Source organism: Triticum dicoccoides, chromosome 3B (genome assembly GCF_002162155.2).
Source record: "Triticum dicoccoides isolate Atlit2015 ecotype Zavitan chromosome 3B, WEW_v2.0, whole genome shotgun sequence".
Classification (NCBI taxonomy): domain Eukaryota; kingdom Viridiplantae; phylum Streptophyta; class Magnoliopsida; order Poales; family Poaceae; genus Triticum; species Triticum dicoccoides.
The window spans coordinates 829,246,166-829,260,829 of NC_041385.1; positions in this window are offsets into that span (position 1 = coordinate 829,246,166).

The following is a 14,664-nucleotide window of genomic DNA, read 5'->3' on the forward strand; positions in this document are numbered from 1 at the left end:
TCCGCACGCCGCGGCGTGGATGCGAGCTGCGGATGGGCGACGGGGAACGATGGCCATGGGATTCAGCCATGGCGGCGCGGGTGCGGGAACACTGCAAGGGTCACCGATGACGTGGGGCTGTGAGGGATAGGGTGGGAAAGGAGGTAGAGAGAGTGTGTTGTGCGTTTACTCGGTGACCGAGCCGAGGAGTAAATTTAGGCATTCGGCTCGGCGTGGAATAAAATATTTACTCCATTATAGGATTTAGGCTTTCGGCTAGGTTCCTGTTAGAGGAGTAAAACCGATTTTTTACTCATCTAACCAATTTTAGGGGACTGGAGAGCACTCAGGTGTGGTGCTTTAGCAAGCCCTGATGCATCTTTCTCTAAAAGCTATTTTTATTTATTTATCTCTAAGCTAGCATACAAACTGACCTAATTTGTATGAGGCGATACAGCTGAAATCAACCGATGATTCGAGCACTTAGCACAATGCACCACTTAATCTGACAAGCACAAGGGCGAGGGCATATGCATGTCTATTCTTATCAACAAAATAATTCAAATAATGTTATTTTTGACACACATAATTCATCATTTCAAAACCACTATTTATGAAGTTTGTTCAAAATTCAAATTGAAACATAACAAATGGTCAGAAATATCCAAAGTAAACATAACAAATGGTCTAAATCATCCGAACTAAAAACAACATGAATAAGTTTATTGACTAAGAAGTGACCAAATGCCCAATAAGATCATCACGAAGTTTTTCATGCCCCGCATGGTTTTCGATTTACCGTTGCATTTCAACAAACTTTTGAAATCATCTTTCACCCCTCTATGGCTCAATATATAAATTTTGTTCCCCTCATTCTCATAGCAAAAATCTTGCGGCCGTTCCCGCTCGTCCTCTATGATCATATAATACAGGATCATGCATGCAGTCATGATGTGCCACTAAACCGTTTTGGTGTCAGAATCTTGCAGGGCCATCAACAATGACAAAGCGATCTTGTATGACCTCAAATATTAGTTTGACATACTTTCCACATGCTTCTTGACGTCTCATAGTGAATTCTCTCGAGGCTTTAATAGCTGAAATGCCTAATGGAGCTCAGTCTCCACGGAGTCCTTTATTTGAAAACTTTAAAATTCAAAAAGTTAAGTTTTAAACATTTTTAGAAAAATACACACATACATATGTATGTATTCCACTTCCTCTGGCCCATATTACTTGTCCTAATTTTGTCACTAAAACATGGATCAAAGGGACGTGAAGTATCTACTCCCGAGCTCAAATGCCCCCTCATGAACAATAAAATAAAAAAGTAAAAATATAAAAAATTCTGTATTTTTGTGGTAAATTTTGACAAATATTTTGTATGCTTGCAAAAATTCAGCACGAAATTACATTCGTGAAAGTTGTGGGAAAAAAATCAATGCTCCAGAAAATGATAATTTTGAAAACATTTTGGAGTGCTGTTTTTTCCATGACTCCCACGAATGTCTTTTCGTGTTTAAATTTGTTAAGCATACACAACATTTCTCAAAGACTAACACAAAAAATTCAGAATTTTGAACTTTTTTCTTTTAATTTTACTGTTTATCGGGTGCATTTGAGCTCGTGGTTAGAACAGGACTTTCGGGGTGGAAGGGAGTACTTGTGAATTTTCCTGATGAAATACTTTTTATGTGAGCACATAAAAAGTGACAAAATCACGCACCGTCATAGTTTAAAAACCGAACCAGACCGTTGGTCGGACCGGCAAAAACCAAACCAGTGCTGGTGGTTATTTAAGCCTATCGGACCGTACGAACAATCGAACCGAAAAACCATTCAAATCGGACGGTTTTTGTAAAAATCATCGATCTAGGTGGTTTAGATAAAACCGAAGAACGGTTCAATGTCGTTTCCAAAAAGGACGCGTCTAGGGAGCAGCCGTGCGCTCGCTAGCGCTCCTCGGCAGTCGGCTATATTAGGAAAATTTATGCCCCATCGCTTGATTAGGAAAGTCTGCTTGATCCCTGATAAACTAAAAATGAAAAGCATCATCCAACGCACTTGCCTTCACGCTAGCCCAAGTTGTTTTTCATGTGCTCTGCCATGTGCCAGTAATAAAGCAAAAAAGGCAATTAATTGCATTCCAAAAAATTCAAAAGGCTATAACTTTCGAATTACATGTCGAAATTAAAATCCGTTTTCACCATTGGAACCCTCGCGACGAGAGATCTTTAAAACTTATATATGTTTTGATGAACTTTTTTCATTGCCAACTGGTTGTACTAGATGGTGCAACTTTTATACTATGAGATGCAACTATTTTCTAAACCAACTTTTGTGCTACCACAATCAACTATAATAGTGCTTGGTGCAATTTTAGTGCTACATGAACCAACTTCACATAATGAGCAACTTCATTTGTTGTCTCGTCCACCTGTCCACCTGCCTAGTAGACGATGTGCAACTTCATGTGCCGCTCGGCCAACTGCTAATAGTTGATGTGCAATTCCCCCCTACCTCGTGGATGTGCATTTTTCACCTCCCGCGTCTGGCCGCCGGCCGACCAAAAAAGGAAAACTTTTGTCCCCCAGTTTCCAAAAAGGAAAGCATCCTTCCGACACGTGAAAACCATGAACGGAAACATCATGCCCGGTCGCTATCACGTCACCCCACTACCCTCCAGAAGCCTCTCATGTCTCCCTCGCCCACACTTCCTCTTGCACAGTGTCTCCTTCTTCTTCTCCATCAAAGAAAGGGCATCCCATCCTGGATCCAAAAACCTACAGAGCTGATATGGTAAAACTGAACTGGTAACAAGAGGGAGGAGAGAGGCGTGCCATGCATCATCAATCAAGGGTAAGTTCCATTATGGCTCCAGATCCTCAATTCTTCACTTCCCCTTCCCCTTTGCCTCTGCATCTGCCACCGGTCTTCTCCATAATTGGAAGGACTAGCAACAGTTCCCTTCTGATGTCTTTGTAATTAAACACCACTTTGTGCAACTAGACCCGGTAGCAAAACCAACGTCTGCCTGGATGTGTGCAAATGGACACAAGGTAGTAGTTTTGCAAAAAAGAAAAAGTGCAACAAACAGCCCATACTAGAAACACGGAGTGGATGTACTGTTTGTGCAAAAGGAGTACATATTTGTGCAACTAAATCATGGATTGAAGCCAAATTTTCTTGCAATGTGTGCAACCAACAACCAAAACTATAAAAGAGTAAATATATGTGCACACTAAGCATTAATCCAAGGACAACTTTCCTGCAAAATGTGTGCAACAAACAACCCAGACTAGAAAGATGGACTGGATGTACTGTTTGTGCAAAAAGAAACACATATTTGTGCAACTATGCCATTGGTCCAAAACCAACTTTCCTGCACCATGTGTGCAAAAAAAAACATCCCAGACTAGAAAGATGGACTAGGTGTACTGTTTCTGCAAAAACAAGAACATATTTGTGCAACTAAGCATGGGTCCAAGCCAACCTTTTTATGCAAATGTATGCAACAAAACAGCCCAGACTGGAGTCCATCTGTTCTAGCCTTTTGGCTGTTGGTTGCACACATTGCAGGAAAAGTTGGTTTTGGATCCATGTTTAGTTGGCACAAATATGGGCTTCTATTTGCACAAACACTACATCATTCTATATTTTCCTACAGAAAATGTGTACAACAATATGTGTGCAACCAACACACAGACTAGATGAAACTAAAAAAGACTGGATTTGCTGTCTGTGCAAATATAAACATATAATAATGCAACTAAACTTGGATCCAAATCCAACTTTTGTTCTAAATGTGTGCAGCAAAGAAACCAGACTAGAAAAAGCACAAGAACAGTATTAAAAAGGAGCCTACAAGTAGTCTTGTCTCACACAAATTGCAATAGGGGGAATATATTCTATAGGATGTTCTATATACTAAAATTGAAACAGAAAAGAAGATGACATTCTATTTCTTGTCATCGGAAAAAGGTGCCAAAGGTGATCACATTCCGACGTCCTCACCTGAGGTTAAACAAAAAGTGCCAAAGGTGATTAGTTAACACTGCATACAAAATATTTGTTGTTGTTCAGAAAAACTAGATAAAAATGGTTGACGATGCCAATTTGGTATTATGTTAGTTGTGTAACTACAAAATGCAGAGGATGCCAACTAAAATAGTTACTCTTGTGCAAATAGAAAGGCTTAGGATGTCAACTAGTTAGATGCTATTGTGTATCTTGAAAATGCTCAGGATGACAACTAAGTAGATACTCCTGTGCAACTAGAAAGGCTGAGGGTGCCAAGTCATTAAATACTCTTGGGCAACCCTAAAAAATTTGATGATGGGACTAAAAAATAGTTACTCTTGTGCAACTAGAAAGGCTGAGGATGTCAATTAGTTGGATACTACTTGTGCAAATAGAAATGATGAGGATGCCAACTAATTAAATACTCTTGTGCAACTATAAATCTTGAGGATGCCAATTAATTAGATACTCTTGGGAAAAGAAATATTCAACACTTGCATGACCAATCAAAAAATTGCACATTCAGGTTTCAGGCTCCTAGAAGAAAATGATGAGTGTGTCAACGCAACTACAAAAAGACTAAAGATGTCAAATAGTTGGATGGTATTGTGTAACTAGAAATGCTGAGCATGCCAACTAATCAGGTACTCGTGTGCAACTAGAAAAGCCTGAGGATGTCAGCTCAGTTAGATACTCTCTACGACACATCATCATCCTCTCCAACCCCATCATTATTAGTGCCATGTGGTTGCTGCTTAGCAACCCGTTTTAAGTTCCGTCGAGGGTCCTATTTGGAGAACCCTACAATGAGCAAAAAAGACCGAACTACTAAGAGGGTAAAAGAAAAGAGCATAAAAAATGGTCATAGGATAAAAGAAAAAGAAAATATGAACCTCTGTTTCACTACCAGGCACTTCTCCTTCACCAACCATTTTGTCTCTGCAAAATAGAAAAGAACAAACATATTAGTCAAAATTAACAAAATTGCACAGGAGGGGGGTGGGGGGCAAAAAGGGGGTGTGGTACGCTACATTTACATATGAAGTTGGCAAGTGAAACTAACAAGTTGCACATGGGCAGAAAAAATGGCAACTCTTAATATGAAGTTGGCAACTCAAGATAATAAGTTGCACAAGAATTAAAAAGAAAGTTGCACATGAATTTCTACCTGGGTGAGTGAAAGAATTGCCACCCAGAAACGATTATACTGCTTGGTTGGCAAGTCAATCAAAACAACTTGGATAAGGGGACCTACCTAGTTGCAAAACAAATTTGGCTACAAAATGCCTTTGTATCACCGTGTGATCCACATCGTTTGCATCCGCATTGTGCAACTGAAAAAACAACAGCCTCAAAAAGACTACCCTGGTTGAATTGAAAAAGAAGTTGCACATGATTTGTTGCCTAGCTGTACCAAAAAAACAGCCAACCAAAAATAAAAAATTCAATCAAAAACAAAAATTTAGGTTGGCTATTTTTAACATGAAATTGGTGAGTTCAATATAACAGGTTGCACAAGCGAAGCTGCCCCGGTTGCACAAATGGCTAAAAAACATTTTCACACAAAATTTGTGAAAACTTTTACACAACTAACACTAAGACTCCTAACATTGCAACATCGGACAAGGATGTCCCTCGTTGATGCTGCCCAGTTTTGGGTGGACATGCATGGGGGGCAGTTCATGTCGGCATGGAAGAACCGGCACGTGAGCAACGTCAAACATATGAGCCAGATGATGTAGGAGCGAGCATGTCTCATCATCATCAGCAATAGTAGTCAAAGAAATAGCACACGACCATCATATACATTTGATTAGCCTAGTAAAAAGCCAACTAAGTGCAAGCTCTTGTTCAACTGCACAAACCTAACTAGCTAACTAGTTTTGTCAAGTAGACCAATGTGCATAGTGTTTTGTGTAAAACAACATAATTAAGTTAGACTGCATGAACAACACCCAATCTCGTGAAAAAATCCCAACAAGCACCCACCACAAAAAGCGCAACCTCATCCCCTGCGGCGAACTGCACAAGAACTCCTAGCCCCCTGATCGAAGCTCCCTGCGTGCATCCAGTATTGCCTGGGGTACACCCGCACACATTACCACACAACCTGATGCATCGTTGAAAGGATCGATATGGTTGACTAGAGGGGGGGGAGGGTGAATAGGCAACTAACAATTTTTAGATTTTCTTTACCAAATTAAACTTTGCTTCAAAGTAGGTTGTCTAGATATGCAACTAGGTGGACAACCTATATGATGCAACAATCACAAGCACACAAGAAAGCAATGAATAAAACACAAGTAAGCTTGCACAAGTAAAGGGATGAGATAACCAAGAGTGGAGCCGGTGGAGACGAGGATGTGTTACCGAAATTCCTTCCTTTTGAGGGGAAGTACGTCTCCGTTAGAGCGGTGTGGAGGCACAATGCTCCCCAAGAAGCCACTAGGGCCACCGTATTCTCCTCACGCCCTCACACAATGCGATATGCCGTGATTCCACTATTGGTGCCCTTGAAGGCGGCAAATGAACCTTTACAAACAAGGTTGGGGCAATCTCCACAACTTAATTGGAGGCTCCCAACACCACCACGAAGCTTCACCATAATGGACTATGGCTTCACGTTGACCTCAACCGTCTAGGGTGCTCAAACACCCAAGAGTAACAAGATCCGCTAGGGATTAGTGGGGGGAATCAAATTTCTCTTGGTGGAAGTGTAGATCGGGGCCTTCTCAACCAATCCCGAGCAAATCAACAAGTTTGATTGACTAGGGAGAGAGATCGGGTGAAAATGGAGCTTGGAGCAACAATGGAGATTAGGGTTGGAAGAGGTGAGTCTTCTTGGAGAAGAAGACCCCCTTTTATAGTGGGGGGACAATTCCAACCATTACCCACCACTCAGCCCGCGACCCACGGAACTACCGCACCACAGGCGCGGTACTACTGCACGGGCCTGCGGTACTACCGCGGCGGACCGTGGTACTACCGTGGGCACGACAGAGACCAGACCTGACAAAAGGAGCACTAACAGGGCGCGGTAGATCCACAGGAGTGGTACTACCGCGGCCCCATGCGGTACTACCGCAAGACAGCCGCAGGCCAGGCCCGGTAGGCACAGATGTAAAAAATTACATCCGTGACTACCTCCGCTGAGAAATTGTCGTGCAGAAATCCGACACGGAACTACCGCGACCACGGGTGCGGTACTACCGTGAAAGGTGCGGATGTAAAAAATTACATCCGCCCCTACCTCCGCACTTGCTACTGAACCTGGCCTGGCGCCACGGTACTACCGTGTGGAGCGCGGATGTAAAAAATTACATCCGCGCCTACCACCGCTAGAGCAGTGGTACCAGACCAGAGCTCGCGGTACTATCGCTCTAGAGGAGCGGTACTACCGTGGGTGCCTACGGTACTACCGTGCCGGAGCCCGGTACTACCGCTGGCTCCTGCGGTAGTACCGCTAGCCTGAGAACAGCAAGGCGGAGGCCTTCATATCGCAGAGACAAGGTGAGACGGAGGAACACTCCAAGGATCTCGAGGAAAGGCGGTCCAAAAGGGAATGTGTACGTGAGATTCCACCCAAACCTTTCCAAAGCGGACCCCCTCTTAATAGTACGGCTCTCCTACGACTCAACTCCACCGAACCGAACCGTAGAGAAACGTCGTCTTCAATAATCTTCGAGGGGCATCAAATCATCTTGTGTTTAGTCGTGATGTATCTGAAAAAGCTCAATACACACGATTAGTCCGCAAAGGCATTGTCATCAATCACCAAAACTACTTAGGGACAAGAATGCCCTTACAATCTCCCCCCTTTTGGTGGATTGATGACAATACGGGATTTGCACAAAGGAGATGAATAAAGCACAAGCAAACCCCACATCTCTAAACTATAGATGAGCTCCCCCTAGATTCGTGATAGAGAGTAAAGTGCTTTGGACTGCACGACACGTATACTAGGATCACCACTCCCCCTATATTTTAGAAACAAAGCATATCTCGCAATGGTAAGGCTGACACTAAACAAGATAGTAGATATGAGCATAACATGAATAGCATGATATAGCACAAGCTCAATAGGAAATAAGATACGATAGAGAGCATATGTCTTACACCATATGATAAGCTTAGTCTCACGAGCACAACCAAACCAAAGCAAGCAAGTTCAACGACGGAAAGAGCAAAGCAAACAACGAAACACATGACACGCAAATCCTACACTCTCTTCCCCTTTGGCATCCAGACACCAAAAAGGCAGAGAGGTCAGCTACAACGAAGGTGGTAGCTCAGGCACAAAAGGACTCCTCATCGTCAGACTCCGTAGCAGGAACGTACTCTTCCTCAGAATCGGTCCACTTGTAGCCCTACTTAGCCATCCAGGCAGCCTCGGGGGTGATGTGCCTCTCAGAGTCGCTGGCCACATCCTCGCCGCATGCCCTCAAAATCCTGTTGTCGCGACGACGGGCCTCCTTTTGAGCAACATGAGCCTTGTACTGACTCTGGACCTGCATGCAAAAAAGCCTCTTCATCTTGATCTGCAGCTTCTTTGCCCAAGATGGCTCGGCAAAGGGAGTAGTGAATGCAGAACGGTCAGCAGCAGCTTCTTCCCCCCCAATTTCCTCCTCATCCACAACCCTCCTGGCAGCCTCAGCGGAAGTGGTGGTGTTAGCCCATTGTGGCTTGAAGCGGAGCCTGATGGGCTCATGACGAATCCACCCTGGAGCTTCAAACTCATCATTGGGAAACAACCTCTCCCATGTCTTGGAGATCAAGTGGAACAGGTAAGGCCCATAGATGGGTACCTTACGGTTGAACACGGTGAACTGAAGCTCACACCACATGATATGTGAGACATCAAGTGGTTGAGTCTGAGCCTGACGGGACTCCTCGCAGATAAGCATCATGTCAACGAGGTAAGCATGTACCTGGCCCATGTCCCCAATGCGTGGGAAGAGGGTGTTTCGGAAGAGCCAATGCATGATGTTAAGGAAGGGATTAAGCACCCACGCAGTCTTCTTGTTGGGAAGAGTCTTCGGAACAAGGAATGGCATGGAGCTTGTTCTTGTTGGCAGACTCAGAGTTGGCATGAGGGCGAACTCCAACTGGCGTGTTGAGCCCTTCATCTGGAGCGTTAAGCAACTCCATGAACTCCTTCCAAGTAGCAGACAGTCGGCGACCATTAATTATCCAAGTCATGGTTCTCGCATCATCAACGCCAAAATGGACTGAAGCAAAGAACTGTGCGATGATCTCTGGATCAAAATCCTTGTGGAAGGTGAGCAAGTGCTCAATGTCGAACTACTCGACTAGATCCAAGGCCTCTCCAAAGTACTCACGGTGCTTGTCCTGCCTCATATGATGCATTTCAATGTAGTGAACTTCAACATAGTGATTCTTCTTGGCCTTGATCACATCAATGTATATCAGATTCTGCTGCTTGTTCCAGAAGAGTTCATTGCCTCGCGTGCTAGCCCGGGGATTCACATAGGGATTGAGCTTCCTTCGAATGACAACTCGGCTTGGGGCATCTCATCCATGCCCATGACGGGCTCCTTCTGTTTGCTGGCGGTGTGCTTGGTCCTGCGTTGGGGAGCAGCAGAGGACCCCTCTGGAACATCATCTGGGTTGCGCAGACGCTTTGACCCTGTGTCACGGCTGGGATTCGAGCGACGAGCACACCGGAGCCACCACCTAGGCACAAAGACACAAAGACACACACGGGAACAAAATGGATCAAAACCAAACTGAAAGAAACACAAAAACATGCGAGTTGGACGAGGCAAAAGGGCGCAGGATGAATCTACGGTAGTACCTGGCAGGGTTACGGAAATAACAAATTACATCCGCTCCAGCCGCGGTAGTACCGTGCCGGGGTAGCATGGTAGTACCGCGCTTGGGGCGGCAATAATTTTTTACTTCCGGATGACAAGCGGCAGTATCGCACGTAGGTGCGGAAGTACCGCGGAGCGCCAGATCCAGGTGAGGCTGCGGTAGTACCGCTCCAGGAGGAGCGGTAGTACCTCACGGATTGAAAACCGCCACAGAGGACGCGGATCTGGATCTAGAACCTCCACACGACAACTTCGGTACTACCATTGATCAAACGGAACTATTTTGACTATCCAAAGAGCATGGAACTACACTACCACTCTACAACGAATCCCACTTGCACAGATTTAGCCAAAAATCTCAAGAACACCACATGCATCTCCCCAAAACCTAAAAGCACAAGGAAGGATAAAAAGAAGAGGCACTTGGGGAAAAACCTGGGTCCATGGCAAGAGGGCGAGGTGGGGAACGATCCCACCGGTCGGAATCCGAGGAGAGCGGCCGGAGTTGGAGATCCGGCGAAGGCCTCCGGCGCCGTTCTTGGTCAAGAGAGAGAGAGAGATGGGGTGGGGAATAGAGATGAATGGGTATGGGGGAGTTAGAACTCCCCCTGTCCTGCTCTTAACCCCCAACCGCTTGCGTGGGCGCGGAAGTACCGCGGGTCATCGCGGTAGTACCGCCCGGGCAGAAGTACCACACGCTGGGCGGTAGTACTGCTCTTTCAGCGGCAGTAAAAAAAAATTACTACCGCGAAGGTAGCGGTAGTACCGTGCCCCTGGAGGGCCACGCACTAAACGTAGAGCCACCAACTCCTGCGGTAGTACTGTGGCTCACCACGGTAGTACCGTAAAACCAAGAAAGTGTAAGAACACACGAGAGAAAAGAGAGAAAAGGCAAAAACAACCTCCGGAAGAAACACCAACCAACTAAGAGGTGAACACACAAGACGACTGAGACCAACTACGAGACACAACTTCTCCATGAGGAGAGCGGTGGCCGGAGCCACCTATGTTTGAGTCAATTGGTATGGCACCGCGAAGAATTATCCTTGGGTCCATGACCAAAACTCGTCTTTGAAGCACAAGTACCATAAAAAATGGCTAATGTGAAAGACTTGATCAATTTATGCATAATGGGGGGAGGGAGAGTTCATTGAGAGAACAACACTGCCTCTATGTCCATGCCTACACCTAAACAAGATAACAAGTTGAGTATGGTGGGGTGTGCAAGGGTTCAAGCAACATTGCTCGAATCAATGATATTTAGCTCATGCCTTAACTCGCGAAATCTTACTTCATCCAAGGGCTTCGTAAAAATTACTGCCGCGAAGGTAGCGGTAGTACCGTGCCCCTGGAGGGCCACGCACTAAACGTAGAGCCACCAACTCCTGCGGTAGTACTGTGGCTCACCACGGTAGTACCGTAAAACCAAGAAAGTGTAAGAACACACGAGAGAAAAGAGAGAAAAGGCAAAAACAACCTCCGGAAGAAACACCAACCAACTAAGAGGTGAACACACAAGACGACTGAGACCAACTACGAGACACAACTTCTCCATGAGGAGAGCGGTGGCCGGAGCCACCTATGTTTGAGTCAATTGGTATGGCACCGCGAAGAATTATCCTTGGGTCCATGACCAAAACTCGTCTTTGAAGCACAAGTACCATAAAAAATGGCTAATGTGAAAGACTTGATCAATTTATGCATAATGGGGGGAGGGAGAGTTCATTGAGAGAACAACACTGCCTCTATGTCCATGCCTACACCTAAACAAGATAACAAGTTGAGTATGGTGGGGTGTGCAAGGGTTCAAGCAACATTGCTCGAATCAATGATATTTAGCTCATGCCTTAACTCGCGAAATCTTACTTCATCCAAGGGCTTCGTAAAAATATCTGCAAGGTTATCATGAGTGTTGACATACTTGAGCTCGATCTCCCCTCGCCTAATATGATCTCGGATGAAATGATACCGAATCTCAATATGCTTCGTCTTGAAGTGTTGCACCGGGTTGAGAGAAATCTTGATGGCACTTTCATTGTCACACCAAAGAGGCACTTTGTCACAAATGACACTGTAATCCTTTAAAGTTTGCCTCATCCATAAGAGTTGTGCACAACAACTACCGGCCGCTACATACTCCGCTTCGGTGGACGAGAGAGACACACAACTTTGCTTTTTGGAAGACCAACTTACCAAAGAGCAACCAAGGAATTGGCACCCTCTGGAAGTGGACTTCCTATCCACTTTGTCTCCCGCCCAATCAGAATCCGAATATCCTACAAGCTTGAAGTTTGCTCCTCTCGGGTACCATAGGCCAAAGTTTGGGGTATGAGCCAAATATCGAAAGATTCGCTTGACCGCCACATAGTGGCTTTCCTTAGGTGCGGCTTGAATCGCGCACAAATTCCCACACTCAACATGATATCCGGTCTAGATGCACAAAGGTAAAGTAAGGATCCAATCATGGAGCGATATACCTTTTGATCCACCGCTTTACCATTGGGATCTATGTCAAGTTGGCACTTAGTGGGCATTGGAGTGGAAGCCGGCTTGACATCGCTTAGCTTGAATCTCTTGAGCATGTCTTGAGTGTATTTGGATTGGTTGATGAAGGTACCTTCTCTTCTTTGCTTAACTTTGAAACCTAGAAAGAACTTCAACTCTCCCATGGAATACATCTTGAACTTCGAGGTCATTAGTGCGGCAAATTCATCATTGAAAGCTTTGTTAGGGGAACCAAAGATAATGTCATCAACATATAGTTGGCACACAAACAACTCCTTGACCTTCTTAGTAAAAAGAGTGGGATCAATGAGCCCAACTTCAAACCCGCGATCTTGTAGCAACTCGGTAAGGTGGTCATACCATGCATGTGGGGATTTTTTAAGGCCGTAGAGTGCCTTATCGAGTTGATACACATGATCGGGAAAGTAGGGATCCTCGAACCCGGGGGGTTGTTTTACGTAAACCAACTCATTAATAGGACCATTAAGAAAAGCACTCTTCACATCCATTTGTTGCAATTTAAAGTTGTGATGAGAAGCATAAGCAATCAATAAACGAATGGATTCAAGACGAGCAACGGGAGCAAAGGTTTCACCGTAGTCGATACCCTCGACTTGGGAGTAACCTTGTGCCACCAATCTTGCCTTGTTGCGAATGATGGTTCCATGAGCATCTTGTTTGTTCTTGAAAATCCACTTGGTCCCAATGAGATTGTGGTTCCCCGTTGGCCTTGGCATCAACCTCCACACCTTGTTGTACTCGAAGTTGTTGAGTTCTTCATGCATGGCATTAAGCCAATCCGGATCTTCGAGTGCTTCATATACCTTTTGGGGTTCAACACACGAAACAAACGCGTGATGTTCACAATAGTTTGCCAATTGTCTATGAGTGCTTACCCCCTTTTCAATGCTTCCAAGTACATTCTTCATGAGATGACCCTTGGTGGTGAGCTTGGAAGCAATCTTGGCGGCACGACGCTCTAATTCCTCCTCGGAGGTGAGTTGAGGAGCGGCCACTTGATCATCTTGAGCGCTGTCATGAGCATGTTCTTGATCTTGAACTTGCTCGGGGAGGAGAACTTGACCTTGGGCCTCACTTGGTGTGTCAACATCATCTTGAGCATGATCTTGCCATTGGTCTTGTTCATGAGGTTGAGGGCCTTCACTTTGTTCTTCGGAAGCGTGTGGGCCTTGGGTTGGTGATGGCTCCACTTGAGTGGAGCATTGTCCTTCTCCTTCCTCCACAAGGGGTTCCTCAACGGGTAGGATAAAACCAACACCCATTCTTCTTATGGCTTGAGGAGGAATTTCATCACCTACATCACAAGTGCCACTTTGCTCCACTTGGGAGCCGTTATTCTCATCAAACTCCACGTTACACGTCTCCTCAATAAGTCCCGTGGATTTATTGAGGACACGGTAAGCATGGGAGTTTGTAGCATAATCAACAAATATGCCCTTATAGGCTCTAGCTTCAAACTTAGACAACCGAACACCTTTCTTGAGAATGAAGCACTTACACCCGAACACCCGAAAGTACTTGAGGTTGGGCTTGTTACCGGTGAGTATCTCATATGGAGTCTTGTTCAAGCCCTTGCGGACGTAGAGCCGATTGGATGCATGACATGCGGTGTTGATGGCTTCGGCCCAAAAGTTGAGACTTGAACTCCGCCATCATGGTCCTTGCCGCACCCATCAACGTCCGGTTCTTCCTCTCCGCGAAACCGTTTTGTTGAGGGGTGTAGGGTGCATAATATTGATGCTTGATCCTCTCATCACTAAGAAACTCATCCAAGGTGTAGTTCTTGAACTCGGTGCCGTTGTCACTTCTTATTGTCAAGATCTTTGCATTGTGTTGACGTTGTGCTTCATTTGCAAAGTCAATGACGGTTTGTTGGGTCTCGCTCTTCCTCTTGAAGAAATACACCCAAGTATATCTTGAGTAGTCATCCACAATCACCAAGCAATACTTTCTATCCCCAAGACTATCAAAGGATGGAGGCCCAAAGAGATCCAAGTGAAGGAGCTCCAAAGGCCTCTTCGAGTAAATGATAGTCGTGGGAGGGTGAGCCTTTTCATGAAGCTTTCCTTCGATACAAGCACTGCAAGCACGATCTTTAGCAAAGCTAACATTCGTTAGTCCACGGACATGGTCCCCCTTGAGAAGACTTTGCAAAGATCTCATATTGACATGGGCTAACCGGCGATGCCAAAGCCATCCCACATCAACTTTAGCCATTAGGCATGTCGCGGTCTTAGTGGGTACCTCCGAAAAGTTAATCACATAGAGACCGTTCTCGACATGCCCAACAAAGGCTACTTTAAGA